This window comes from Nannobrachium achirus, assembly GCF_963921795.1.
Source record: "Nannobrachium achirus genome assembly, chromosome: 24".
Classification (NCBI taxonomy): domain Eukaryota; kingdom Metazoa; phylum Chordata; class Actinopteri; order Myctophiformes; family Myctophidae; genus Nannobrachium; species Nannobrachium achirus.
This window is the reverse complement of record NC_137831.1, coordinates 9285939-9298700: the sequence shown is the minus strand read 5'-3', so window position 1 is coordinate 9298700 and position 12762 is coordinate 9285939. Positions and strand designations below refer to the sequence as shown.

At 43.7% G+C, this 12762-nt stretch overlaps 1 pseudogene across 1 annotated transcript in view; it reads left to right on the top strand.

Annotated features, from left to right (window-relative positions):
• Positions 1 to 229: 229 nt before the first annotated feature.
• The window catches only part of LOC308279947, a 259776-nt pseudogene continuing 247243 nt past the window's right edge, over positions 230 to 12762 (top strand). Inside the window, exon 1 of the transcript in view lies at positions 230 to 292. The product of the transcript in view is annotated as an uncharacterized misc_RNA (transcript). The remainder of the gene's footprint in view (positions 293 to 12762) is intronic.

Genomic DNA, 12762 nt, shown 5'->3' with positions numbered 1-12762 from the left:
GTGTGACGCTCAACAACATTGTACTTTGATCTCATTCACGCTGAGGTGAACGACCTCTTAACAATTTCTCTACTGCATTTCTTTATCCGCTGCAGGAAGTGAAGGATATGACGAGGTGTCCATTACGCAAAATGTAACTGTCGACTCTCTCCCCCTCCCTTTACCTCTACTCTCTCCCTCCAGTGATTCCCAGGTGTATGGTGGTGCACTGCCAGGAAGAGTAGTGGGCATGAACAGACACCTGGAGAGGAGAGAGCAGTTGAAGAGACTGTCTCTTGACAGCAGCCTCGTGGTAAGTCAGCGACATTGATTGGAATGCCTTGTCCAGGGGTCTTCAATAGGGGGTCCGGGACCCCTTGGGGGTCCTCAGAGTTACTACAGGGGGCGCTGCCAAATCTTTGTGCGATAGGATCATGTTTTTTTTTTCCCATTAACCATTTGAACCCTAGCATCCCTATTTTGAGTGGAACATTAGCCAAAAAGTAGCAGATCTACAAGCTTACAACGCCTCGCGCTTCGAGGCGTTGTATGCTTGTAGATTGGCTATTTTTGGCAAAGAGGTTTGTAGAGGGAAAGGAGAGCAGATTAAGTATTTGACGGTTCAAGTGGTTAAATGTCTGAAAATACACAACATGATGACAGTGCTGTCAAACAGTCTAAGCTGTCTAAGAAATCTATGAACATAACTCAATTCTATACAATATCTAGCGGGGGTCCCTGCTTCATTTCTATCTCAGCTAAAGGGTCCCTGGCCTGGAAACGTTGAAGACCCCTGATCTCGTCTACTCCTGCTAGTTCTTCTGTTTTCTTTTCTCCAGTTGATGATATCCACCTGAGGTGGCGAGTTGAAATAACTCCCAGATTAAAAGTGTCTGCAGTGCCAAGGTTCCACAATGCTGCAGTTGAGAAACAACTGTGGTAGATTGCATTCAAGAGATGACTTATTGCACGTTGAGCGAGCAGCTCTGTGGTTAATGCTCAGTGACAGGCAGGTGCAGAGAATGTTAGAGAGGCAGGGGCTGACATATCTAAAAGGGCCTTTTGGTGATCCATCCATCCATCCATCCATCTTCAACCGCTTATCCGGAATCAGGTTTGCAGGGGTAACAGTTCCAACTGAGATTTCCAGATTTCCTTATCCCGAGAAACTTCCTCCACTCCCTCAGGGAGTATACCAAGGCGTTCCCCAAGCCAGTTTGGAGAATATCGAAAATAGCAGACCTCCAAGCTCGGAGGTGGGCTATTTTCTGTGCATGATACCACACTGAAAGCATATTGAAGTCAGTGCTGGAGATGTGGCGTAACGGCATGGATTTCTACACAGAGAGGGCAATTCTTTCAGCATAAAATGCTGCATTCATGTTCAAGAGAGTTTGGGCAAGGCAATTCTCTTGAATGCTGCCTTCTAGGTATGGCATGGAAAGAGGACATTTGCATTTCTTTAACCATAGTAAAAACTGCCTTCATGGTCTGGAGAGGGCACATTTTACAGACAGATAAAGGGGAATGCATTAACACGTGCGGCGTTGGATAACACTGACTGTTGTGGGGATCGAACTTGTGGCAGACCACAACCATAAGCTGCCTGTGTTGTTCATTGTTTGTTCTGGATGGACTTTTAGGATTAGCTGGTCAGGTGAAAGTCTTAGTTCAGAATGTAAACGTCTCAGCCTCACTCTGACTGTGTTGACTGAGTAGTTTCGAAATCACTCTATAGTGCAAAAGAAAACATGGACATGGCCAAAATCAAGTCAGGAGGTTCTTTCCTCTGTACTCTCTCAATGCACCCTTGCATTCGTGATGAGGCCACACAGTCCATCAGAAAACATAATGGACCGGTGCGGTGCATTTCCTTATATTTGTGCTTTCCCACAGTTAAATCAGGATTTTACACTGTAGTTACCGTATGCATTGTGAAGATCATTCTGGTCATGCAATAGGAAAACATTTTGGCGAAGATAGGCGAACGTTGAAGGTAGAAAATAGCATATCTACGTAAACTCACGTCTAGTAGAGATTTGGGGTAGAGGGGGGGAAAATGAGGGGACCAAATGTAGACCCGCTGGGGGACACCGGACAACGAAGTATATAGCGTTTAAGTGGTTAATAATACTCTGCAATATATCATGCAGTTCACACACACACACACACACACACACACACACACACACACACACACACACACACACACACACACACACAGAGGCATTTCCGTGTGTCAGGAGGCAGAGAGAAAGCAGTGTTTGGGGAAACTGCAGGCGACGGCTGCCTGATTGACAGGTTTATCTGTATCACGGCGGTGCTGGCGGGGCTCACAGCAGTGGAAACTTGTTTTGGCTCAGGGCCAACCCAAGGTGAACCTGCTGGGAAGAAGAGTCTGTCTCTCTGGAATGCCTCAGTGCAGGCAGCAGAGCTACTGTACTGTACCGCACGGCTTCTGTGTTTCACGTGTTGTTTGAATCCGCTGTGCAATGGAGCTTCTTACCCTCTAGTTCAGTGGCTGCGTTTCCATAAAGCTTTTTCGAAAACAGACACAAAGTGAAGTTAGCCTGTTTCCATCCACTGATAAAATGCATTTTTTTTTTTTTAAAGATATTTTTATTTAGACAAATGTCACAAGTTTTTTCAAATTTATAACATAACAAAGACAAGACAGGAACAACAAGTACAATAAAACAAAACAAAAAACACATAACAAATAACCCACCCACCCAAACACACCCCAGGTACGGTATAGGTTCCCCCCTACGTTTGTATAGTTAACAGTATAATACATTATCCCATTTAGTTACAAGGGTGCAATGATGGTAACAAAGACATAAAAGGTCCCCATATTTTCTTATATGTTTCTGGTTTCCTCCTGACATTGTACAAGATCTTTTCAGGAGTACAATAGGATGTTAATTCGTTCAACCAATGTCTTTGGGAGGGAGGATTTTCAGCTTTCCAATTTTGGAGAATACACTTTTTGCCAGCTGTGCCTGCTAGCAAAATGAAGTATTTCTTATGTTGACTTAACGAGAGTCCCTGCACGTCTCCCAAAATCCAAATCCTAGGATCGGGTACCAAATCAGACTCCACTATTTCTGAAGTTGTTGTAACTATATATTTCCAGAACTCTTCCAAACATGGGCATTTCCACAGCATATGAAGTAAATCTCCATCAGAGACTTTACACCTCTGGCAATTGGGGGAATCATTATTGTAAATTTTATGTAACCTATGTGGAGTATAGTAAGTTCGATTAAAAATATTAAACTGCATTTGTCTGTGTTTAGTGGAGATCAAGACAGTCTGAGAACCCTCAAGCATGTTACGCCAGTCAATATCGTCGTAGGTGCACCCCAGATCAGATTCCCATTTTTGTTTTATAGGCATAGTGTTATAGAGTGGCAGGTTATTAATCATTATGTTATATATAGAAGATATCAAGCCTTTAGTGTTAGAGTAATGATTGCTGAGAAGCCGAGTCTCGAATGGGGAATCGGGTGGGATATTTGGGAAGTCTGGAGAATCAGTGCGAACCCAATCTCTGATCTGGAAGTATTTGAACCGACATTGTCTTGGAAGGTTGAATTTTTCACAATAAAATGCAGTTTTTGGGAGATAGTTCATGAAATAAGCAGTCGGTGGCACTCATGTAATTGCGATTAACGATTTAATTGTGTTTTTGTCGTTGACAATTACATTTCTGTCAAATATACAAAGAAATTACTGACATATTTGACAACTTTATACTAAAAAAAGAACATTGATAGTGGAAATAGCCGATCTACATATATATATATATTTTTTTAAATATATGAAAGTTTTCCAACATGGAAACGATTATGACGATTATGAAAAATAATCACGATTATATCAAATAATTGCGATTAGACGATTATGTAATAATTGTGACAGCCCTAGGTGGCACTATTTTTCCAGTCAAGTGAGACACATTATTGAACATGCAACAAGCTCACAGCTCGTTGCGGATGCGACTGTTAGCTTGGACTTCAGAGGTCTGCTGTTCTCGGCCGTTCTGTGCACGCGACGCCGCTGCGGGATGGAGAATAATAATAACTGCTTTGATCACAAGCGGGGGCTGGGGTGGCCGGTGTTGGTACAAGAGGCGGCCGACCCCCCCAGCACCCCATCCCGCAAGTTCAATGCATTTTAATTCGCTAAGTGTTTCCATTCACCTTTTGCGCATTTCGCTTTTTTCGATAAAGCCCCACAATCCACCTCCTCAAAGTGCAAAAATGTTTTTTTTGCGAAAAAATGAAAGTTTTTGTGAAATTTGAAGTGTTTCCATGAAAGGATTTATGCGCAAAAGCCTTAATGCGCAAAAAAAAACGCCACTAGTGTCCTACACACTGTGGTTCACTTTGGAGTTTGTATACGAGTTCCCTCTGTGTTCATTTAAAGCTGCAATCTGTGAACCTTTTCCTTACCAAATATACCACTCAGTCTGAGTCATAGAGGGAATTACTGCTTGGCCAGGGGAGATGCCGTGCCCATTAGTTTGAGCTTCAGATGGTACTACTGTAGGGGGACCAGACGTCCCAGTTTGGCCGGGACAGTCCCGTTTTCAAGCTATGTGTTCCGGTGTCCCGACAAATATCTCTAAAACACTAATATGTCCCGGTTTTTAACATTGACTACAAAATTGTAGTAGCTGTTTTCAGTGGTTGCATAGACATTCATCATGTTCTTCTCATGTAAACGTGCTCACCTAACCAATCAGAAAACGTGAACAAAAACATTGCGTTTCTGAATTCAACGCTGAAGCTGATTGTCAATCACTCACTGCCTGTATGAAACCCTACGGTGCGTATGTGCCCGTGCTCCAACGATACCGTGCGCATTGCTTTGAGAGTCCTGGTTTTAGGCAACAGTGGTTCGCGTCCCGGTTTGAGCTGCTGAATATATGGTCACCCTATACTACTGTATCTGTCAACTAGTAGGTACCCTACTTATCTCAATAAAAGAGTACGGAGACAACCTCCAACCACAGCAGATGTGCATGTTTGGTTGTATTAACATAACATACTCTACCATTACAGATTGGTAAAAATAACATTGTATTAATTCAAATAGGTTGTGGATCTGAGATTTAACTCTCTGAGTGTACAAAGGAATGTAGGCCTACAAACAAATGCGTCCATTTGGGTTCATCTGTAAATGCTGAGGATTTTAGTGGCGGCTGTTTCATTTCAGAAGTGGTCTTGGTCAGCATTTTGGTCTTAGTTAGCATTTTGGTCTACCTATGTTATTGTTTCTCTAGATTGATATTCCTATGCATTTGTTATATTGTTGTTGATGTACTGACATATTATTATCTTGCTTATTATAGTGATGTATTACCTGCTTATTGTAAATCGCTTTGGATTAAAAGCGTCTGCTAAATGCCTAAACTGTAAACTGTTGGTCAAATTGTGCAATGTCACGTTTTGTGCAATTTCTAATGAAGCAATTCCAAACCCCCACTTTGATCATTACTGATAGGATTGTCCACTGTTTATTAAACAACAACCATTTACAAGAGTATCCACACAGGATGCATCTTGTATTCTGTTTGTATGACCTCATGTGACTGCAGCAGACAGGCTCATCATTTATAGCTCTTGATAAACACACTGTAATGTGTCACAATCTAGCACAGGGGTCTTCAACGTTTTCAGGTCAAGGACCCCTTAGTTGAGAGAGAGAGATGAAGCAGGGGCCCCCACAACTATCTCATTGATTCATCGTTTGACAGCGCAATCATCAGTGTATTTTGGATTCATGTCAATTTGTGTTTTCAGATATTTAACCACTTGAACCATCAATACTTAATAAACTTGAGCTTTCACTCTGTAATTAGTCAGCTCTTTTCCCCCTCTACACCAAAGCTCTTTGCCAAAAATAGCCGATCTACAAGCTTGTAGATCTGCTATTTTTGGCTAAAGTTCCCAGAATATGGATGCTAGGGTTCAAGTGGTTAAAGAAAAAAAAAAGGTTTCTATCACACAAAGATTTGGAGGACCCCCTAGGGGTCCCGGACCCCCTGTTGAATACCCCTGATCTAGCAGTTTAATCCAGTTGTTTACAGTTACCATTTATCTCTAATGTCAACATGTCTTGACACGTCCTGAGGTCAGGTGGATTTGAAACGCTCTTTCTTTTTGGCCTAGCGAAGAGTCTGTGATGCGCCGCGTATTTTGTTTTGGTGCTCTTGCGTCGTGATTTGTTTTTCGGAATTGTCTCTCGATGCGTGAAGAATATCCCTGAATGACAGACAGACAGAGTGATAAACCCCCGCGATTATCAACCTCGCCGACACAATCACTATCTGGGATCAGACACTGCTGCAGTTTTTAATTGCTTTAATTGCAAACTAGGCGACCTGATTTCACTTGCGGAAGTGAATCTGGGTCACATTTGCTATATGGTTTTATGATTCAACATGCTCCTATTTGTCCACTCTACTAGTCATGCATGCATGTGTTCTCTCTCTGTGTTCTCTTGTGCCCTCACTCAACTCTCTCTATCACTTTCTCTATTTCTCTCAAAAATCTTGGGTTCCAATTAGGGCATTCACGAATAGTGATGTTTAGTATTCGAATTATTCGACCTCAAAGTATTCGAATATTCGACAGGACTGGCCAAACTGTCAAAAGAGGCGAAAATAGCCGATCTACATGCTCACAGCGCCTCGCAGCTATTTTCACAATGTTTATCTGCGGAACCGAGTCACATTAAATGTAATACCAACAATTCCAAGTGCTTGTCAGGGTGGGGGTCCCCAGTCCATTTACAAATTCATCCACCAGGGGCATTGACAACTCATTCTTATGACTTCCTATCTAGCCACGCTTTATATATATATAACTATATATTCTTTAAAGAGAAAACAATAAAAAATAAGCGAATATTCGACTTGGGTGAACAACGTCGAATAGTGACTTTGATATTCGAATATTTGGTGAATGCCCTAGTTCCAATTCAACTTTCTCTTTCTCTCTCTTCTCTCTCGGTTTGGCTTTCTCTTCCTCCGTTCTCATTCTCTTTCTCTCTCCCTTATTGTGCTCTCTCCCTCTCTCCCTCTCTATTTCATTTCAGTCGCTAATTCAATCATTTCCCTCCCCGTCTCTCTCTCCCTCTCTCTCTCTCTCTCTCTCTCTCTCTCTCTCTCTCTCTCTCTCTCTCTCTCTCTGTATCTCTCTCTCTCTCTCTCTCTCTCTCTCTCTCTCTCTCTCTCTCTCTCTCTATTTCTTGTCTCTTCTAATGGTTTCTTCTCTGTCAGTCAGTGGAAGCTGGAGGAACATAAGGCCACTCTGATTTGCTTCAGTAGTGGGACACGAGGGTGCCTGAAGCGCTGGCGCAGTGCCAGACTAGATTTGATTTCTCACCATGAAAATATGGAGCTGGTTCCATGGGTATAGCAGAATCTGTGTTATAGGACAGGGGTCTCCAACGTTTTCAGGCCAAGGACCCCTTAGTCGAGACTCGAGAGAGAGATGAAGCAGGGACAGGGACCCCCACAACCTGTTCATAGATTCCATATAGTTTCATTGTTTGACAGCACGATCATCAGTATAGTTTGGATTCATGTTAATGTGGGTTTTCAGATTGAACCGTCAATACTTATAAAACTTATAACCTTTCATTCTGTACTTAGTCTGCTCTTTTTCTCCTCTACACCAAACCTATTTGCCGAAAATAGGTGATCTACTTGTAGATCGGCTATTTTTGGCTACAGTTCTCAGAATATGGACACTAGGGTTCAAGTTGTTAATATAAAAAGGATTGGAAGATTTGGAGGACCCCCTGTAGTAACTCTGAGGACCTCCTAGGGGTCCCGGACCCCCTGTTGAAGACCCCTGTTATAGGAGTTTGTGCATACCGTAATACAGGTCATTCATTTCAAATAATTGCGGTTGGTGCAAGCACAGCGGGATGCGGGAACCTCTAACCCCACCCCAAAAAATTAAGGGATCCACTGCATGCCTTTTCGTTAATCTCCAAGAACTCAGTCAAAAGTCAGCCTGGTGTAAATGCAACGGGAAAGAGACCAATCCTTTGTTAATGACATGATGCTGCCTATCAGAACCAGCCACGTGGAGGAGTGACTGAAAGAGAGATGAAGGTGGAAGCTGGTCTTTGTCCCTGTACTCTGCTGACGAGGGACGCGTCTCCAGGCCTGATGGCCCCGTTGGCCCTGGCACAGATAAAACAGTCCTGTAAACATTCCCTTTCCTGGGAGGATATGAGCCTGTGATACATTTATTTTTCCAGGCATTGAGAAAACACAAGGGGATGTTTTGGTCATTTCGTCAGGCGACAGGCACGGACGGCGCTTTCATGTTCTGGCTTTCCTGTTGCATGTGCGTACCAGTAAAACTCCCTAATTCTGGAGATAAGCGACCGTCACGTCGCATACACAAACTTTAGAAGGCAATCGTAGCCAATCAGGAGGGAATATGGGAAATGGGACAGATCCATGTTGATGACATGACTGTAGAGATACTGTGTCCCGCTTTGCATGATTTTAGGCTAAAAATCTGTAGGAGCAGTGTCCAAAAGTGTGTTTTGCAAAAATCGGCCTGATAGTGGCGCTAAAAAGAAGGCCATGTGAGAAATCAGGGGCAGAGGTTGTGGTTTGCCATCCAAGGAGTGTGTGTGCAAAGTTTGGCATCGATAGGGCCAACGGTGGCGGAGATAAGAGTAGGGACAAAAGTGTGACGTGACGTGACAGACAGACGGACGGAGAGACAGCCGGCCGGTGGAGCTTTTCATAGTAACTTCTCAGCCAGTGTGAGATACACACGGTGCTTTCATGTTCTGGCTTTCCTGTTGCATGTACCTACAGTATATGACTCTCAGCCAGTGTGAGATGGGACTCTGTGTGTTTGGAATTGTGTAAGCATGTCCGTTTAATCACTGGGCTCTTAATGTCTCGTGTACAACACTTTTCTAATGCCAGTGAATGCAAAGAATGTCCATACTGTTGAATGACTGATGTTGTTCAATCATGTTTGTCTTTTGTACAGGAATGCATAGAGAACCTTTTGTGCAGGAATGCATAGGGAATCATTCGTATTCTTTTCTTTTCTCTTATCAACGGTTTGTTCTGAGAGCTTGTTTGTTGATCTGACACAACTTAAACATTCCACTTCAGGCTTCATTACCCACTTATTAGATGATGAACGATTGGAGAATTTCTACTGGCAGCCTCGCCAGTAGATTTTCAGTTCACACTAGCATGTAAAGGCAGGGGTCTTCAACTTTTTCAGGCCAAGGACCCCTTAGTTGAGAGAGAGAGATGAAGCAGGGACCCCCACAACCTTATCATAGATTCCATAGCCTATAGTTTCATTGTTTGACAGCACAATCATCAGTGTATTTTGGATTCATGTTAATGTGGGTTTTCAGATATTTAACAACTTGAACCGTCAATACCTAATAAACTTCACCGTTCACTGTACTTAGTCTGCTCTTTTCCCCCTCCAAAGCTCTTTGCCAAATATAGCTGATCTACAAGCTCACAACGCCTCGCAGCGCGAGGCGTTGTGAGCTTGTAGATCTGCTATTTTTGGCTAAAGTTCTCAGAATATGGATGCTAAGGTTCAAGTGGTTAATATAAAAAAGGGGGGGAAAATAATTCTATCGCGCAAAGATTTGGAGGACCTCCTGTAGTAACTCTGAGGACCCCCTAGGGGTCCTGGACGCCCCGTTGAAGACCCCTGATGTAAAGTTAACCCCCCTTTAGCCATGACGTTTCTGAAACGGCCGCTAGAGACTAAAAATACCATATGTCAGCCGAGGACCAGGTAAAATATTTATGTCTCCTCCTCGGCTTTGAGGATGGATGTGTTACAGAGCCTGGCTTCACACAAAAGACTCTATCAATGGTCTATGGGTAATTTGTAGAACACAGGGGCTTGTATGTCAGTCTGGACCACCACACATGTACTGTATAATGCATTGGGCCAACATATGGTTTCCTTAGTGTACGCCAGCTTGGTTTAAGGGAATGTTACTGGGCCAAGTAGTGCGATCTACAGGCTTCTCAGTTCTCACTGCTTTGGGTATTTTATTTATTTTACCATTCAAATGATCTGATGGTACTTAATTATATGATGAGATTCCTGTCTTAGGAACATAACATGGCATTGCGAGGCATTGTGAGCTCGTAGATCTGCTATTTTTGGCTAATGTGCCACTCAGAGTAGGGATGCTAGGGTTCAAGTGGTTAATGTAAAAAAACATGATCATATCACACAAAGATTTGGCGGCCCCCCCCTGCAGTAACTCTGAGGACCCCTAGGTTTCCCAGACCCCTGTTTTAGTGTGTATACTTTGTCTACCGTACTGGTAGGTCTTACAATGATCGTATGAGCTGGCCAGTGATCTGAATTCCCTTATTTGTGTGTTTCCTTCCTTCCGCTGTTTTCTTCTCGATGTGACTCGGAGCATAATTGTTCATGGACTCTGTTCTAAATCAGAGTTCAGGGACGTGCTGGGCCCCTGATTCAGCCCGGGAAAAAGAGTTGTGAGGCCCTCATTGCATGCTATAGAGAGAGATCTCTCTCTCTATAGCGCTGCTGCTACTCAAAGATTTGCCATTTCAGATCATGACAAGTGACAAGCCAGTGGGCCAATTACTGTACATGAGTTATATTTCGTCGTTGTCGGGTGGAAACCTTGTATATCCAAAACCGTATGTTTTGTATTTATCATTTTAAAAATGATTTAAACTAGTAAAAACAGCCGATCTACAAGCACACAACGCCTCGCACCGCGAGGCGTTGTGTGCTTGTAGATCTGCTGTTTTCACTACTTTTGCGCAACGGCCTTGTATGATGAAGCAGGGCTTTGCTTTCCGAAAAAAATGTATAAATTTGAAACTCGGAGATACAAGGTTTCTGCCCAACAGTGACGATTTACTTTTTCGGCCGCCCAGCCCCCATGCAAAATGGAACGAGGGCCGACATTTTATTTTTATTTTTTTCCCTAATGGCCGGCCTGGACCGGGCCGGGAATGAACCGGCCGTTCGGGAGTTGTCCCGCTTTTCCCAATGGCCAGCACGTCCCTGTCAGAGGTTATCTACTGGATGGCGCCAGAGGAAGAGTTGCCGTAGCAGCAGCAGCAGTTGTAGAAAACTGGGGCACTGTTCCACGGTTATGTAATTCCCGTGTTGCCGGGCTGAGCTGGCATCTCTATTTATTTTTATCGTTTGATGATGTGTGCCAGCCTCCAGATGAGACTTTCTTTCTTCGTCATCATGCAGGGATGCACGCGACCGACGCAGTGTGGCGAGGCCAGCCCCCCGTGGCTGTGGATGCTCCGCACGAGCCACACATGTCGCTATAGCTGCAGCTCGCAAACTTAGCTTTTTATCTAGGTCACCACCAGAGAAATTAGCTATGTTTCTCGTCACTTTTTCAAGCCACACACCGGCTTCCTGATTGATGAGTAGCAGGGACGTGCAGAGAATGTTAGAGAGGCAGGGGCTGCAATTTCTAAAAGGGCCTTTTGGTGAAAATATTGAAAATATATTTTCGGTACTTGATACCACACTGAACTAAGCATAATCAAGTCAATACTGGAGATGTGGTGTAACGGCATGGATTGCTACACAGAGAGGGCAATTCTTTTCAACATTAGATGCTGCATTCAAGTTTAGGAGAGTTTTGACAAGGCAATTCTCTTCAATGCTGCCTTCAGGTATGGCATGGACAGAGGGCATTTGCATTTCTTTCACCATAGTAAAAACTGCATTCATGGTCTGGAGAGGGCACTTTTTCACAGTCAAGTAAAAGGAGCAGGGGCTCAAGCCCCCTTTGATGTCTGTGTGCACGTGCCTGATGAGTAGCACCGGCACAATTATGCTCCTAATGTTTTTAAACCTCTTTTTTAAGATGGCTGACTGCGTAAGTACAGGAGCGACTCAAACTCAACCCACTTCTGACTTCAGCTTTTGCCTAATTTGCAAGTCCACATTCAAAACGATCTATTTGTAAAAGAAAGAATCACCCCAGTGTGAAGTGATCGGTGGTGATGATGATAGACCCACATGACGTCACATGTGTATTTGGTATCCAGCACCATACACTCCAGCAAGCAACATTCCGATCAACCGACACACTTCAAAACTGTATCTGTATCTGTATTTACAATATCTGACAACACCTCTCATAAACATACCCACCAGGACAGACTAACCTGGACGCTTTGCGCTGTCAACATTGCATGTTTTCAAAATGCATATTTACCGTACAGTTTGTGTTTGTATGGTTATTTCGCAATACCTATTGCGCAATCCTCTGTAGAGCAATGTGTCATTATCATCACCAAAGTCTAAGGTTACAAGAGGGAAGGGGGGGTCAGCTGCACAGGGGGAGAGAGAGAGAGAGAGAGAGAGAGAGAGAGAGAGAGAGAGGTACGGTACAATACGGTAAGATACAGTACAGTCGGGTACAGTACAGTCGGGTACAGTACAGTACGGTACAGTCGGGTACAGTACGGTACAGTCGGGTACAGTACGGTACAGTCGGGTACAGTACAGTACGGTAAAGTCGGGTACAGTACAGTCAAGTACGGTACAATACGGAACAGTCGGGTACAGTAGAGTACAGTAAAGTACAGTACAATACGGTACAGTCGGGTACAGTAGAGTACAGTAAAGTACAGTAAGTGGATGGATGGATGTGGATGGATGGATGGATGTGGATGGATGGATGGATGTGGATGGATGGATGGATGGATGGATGGATGGATGGATGTGGATGGAT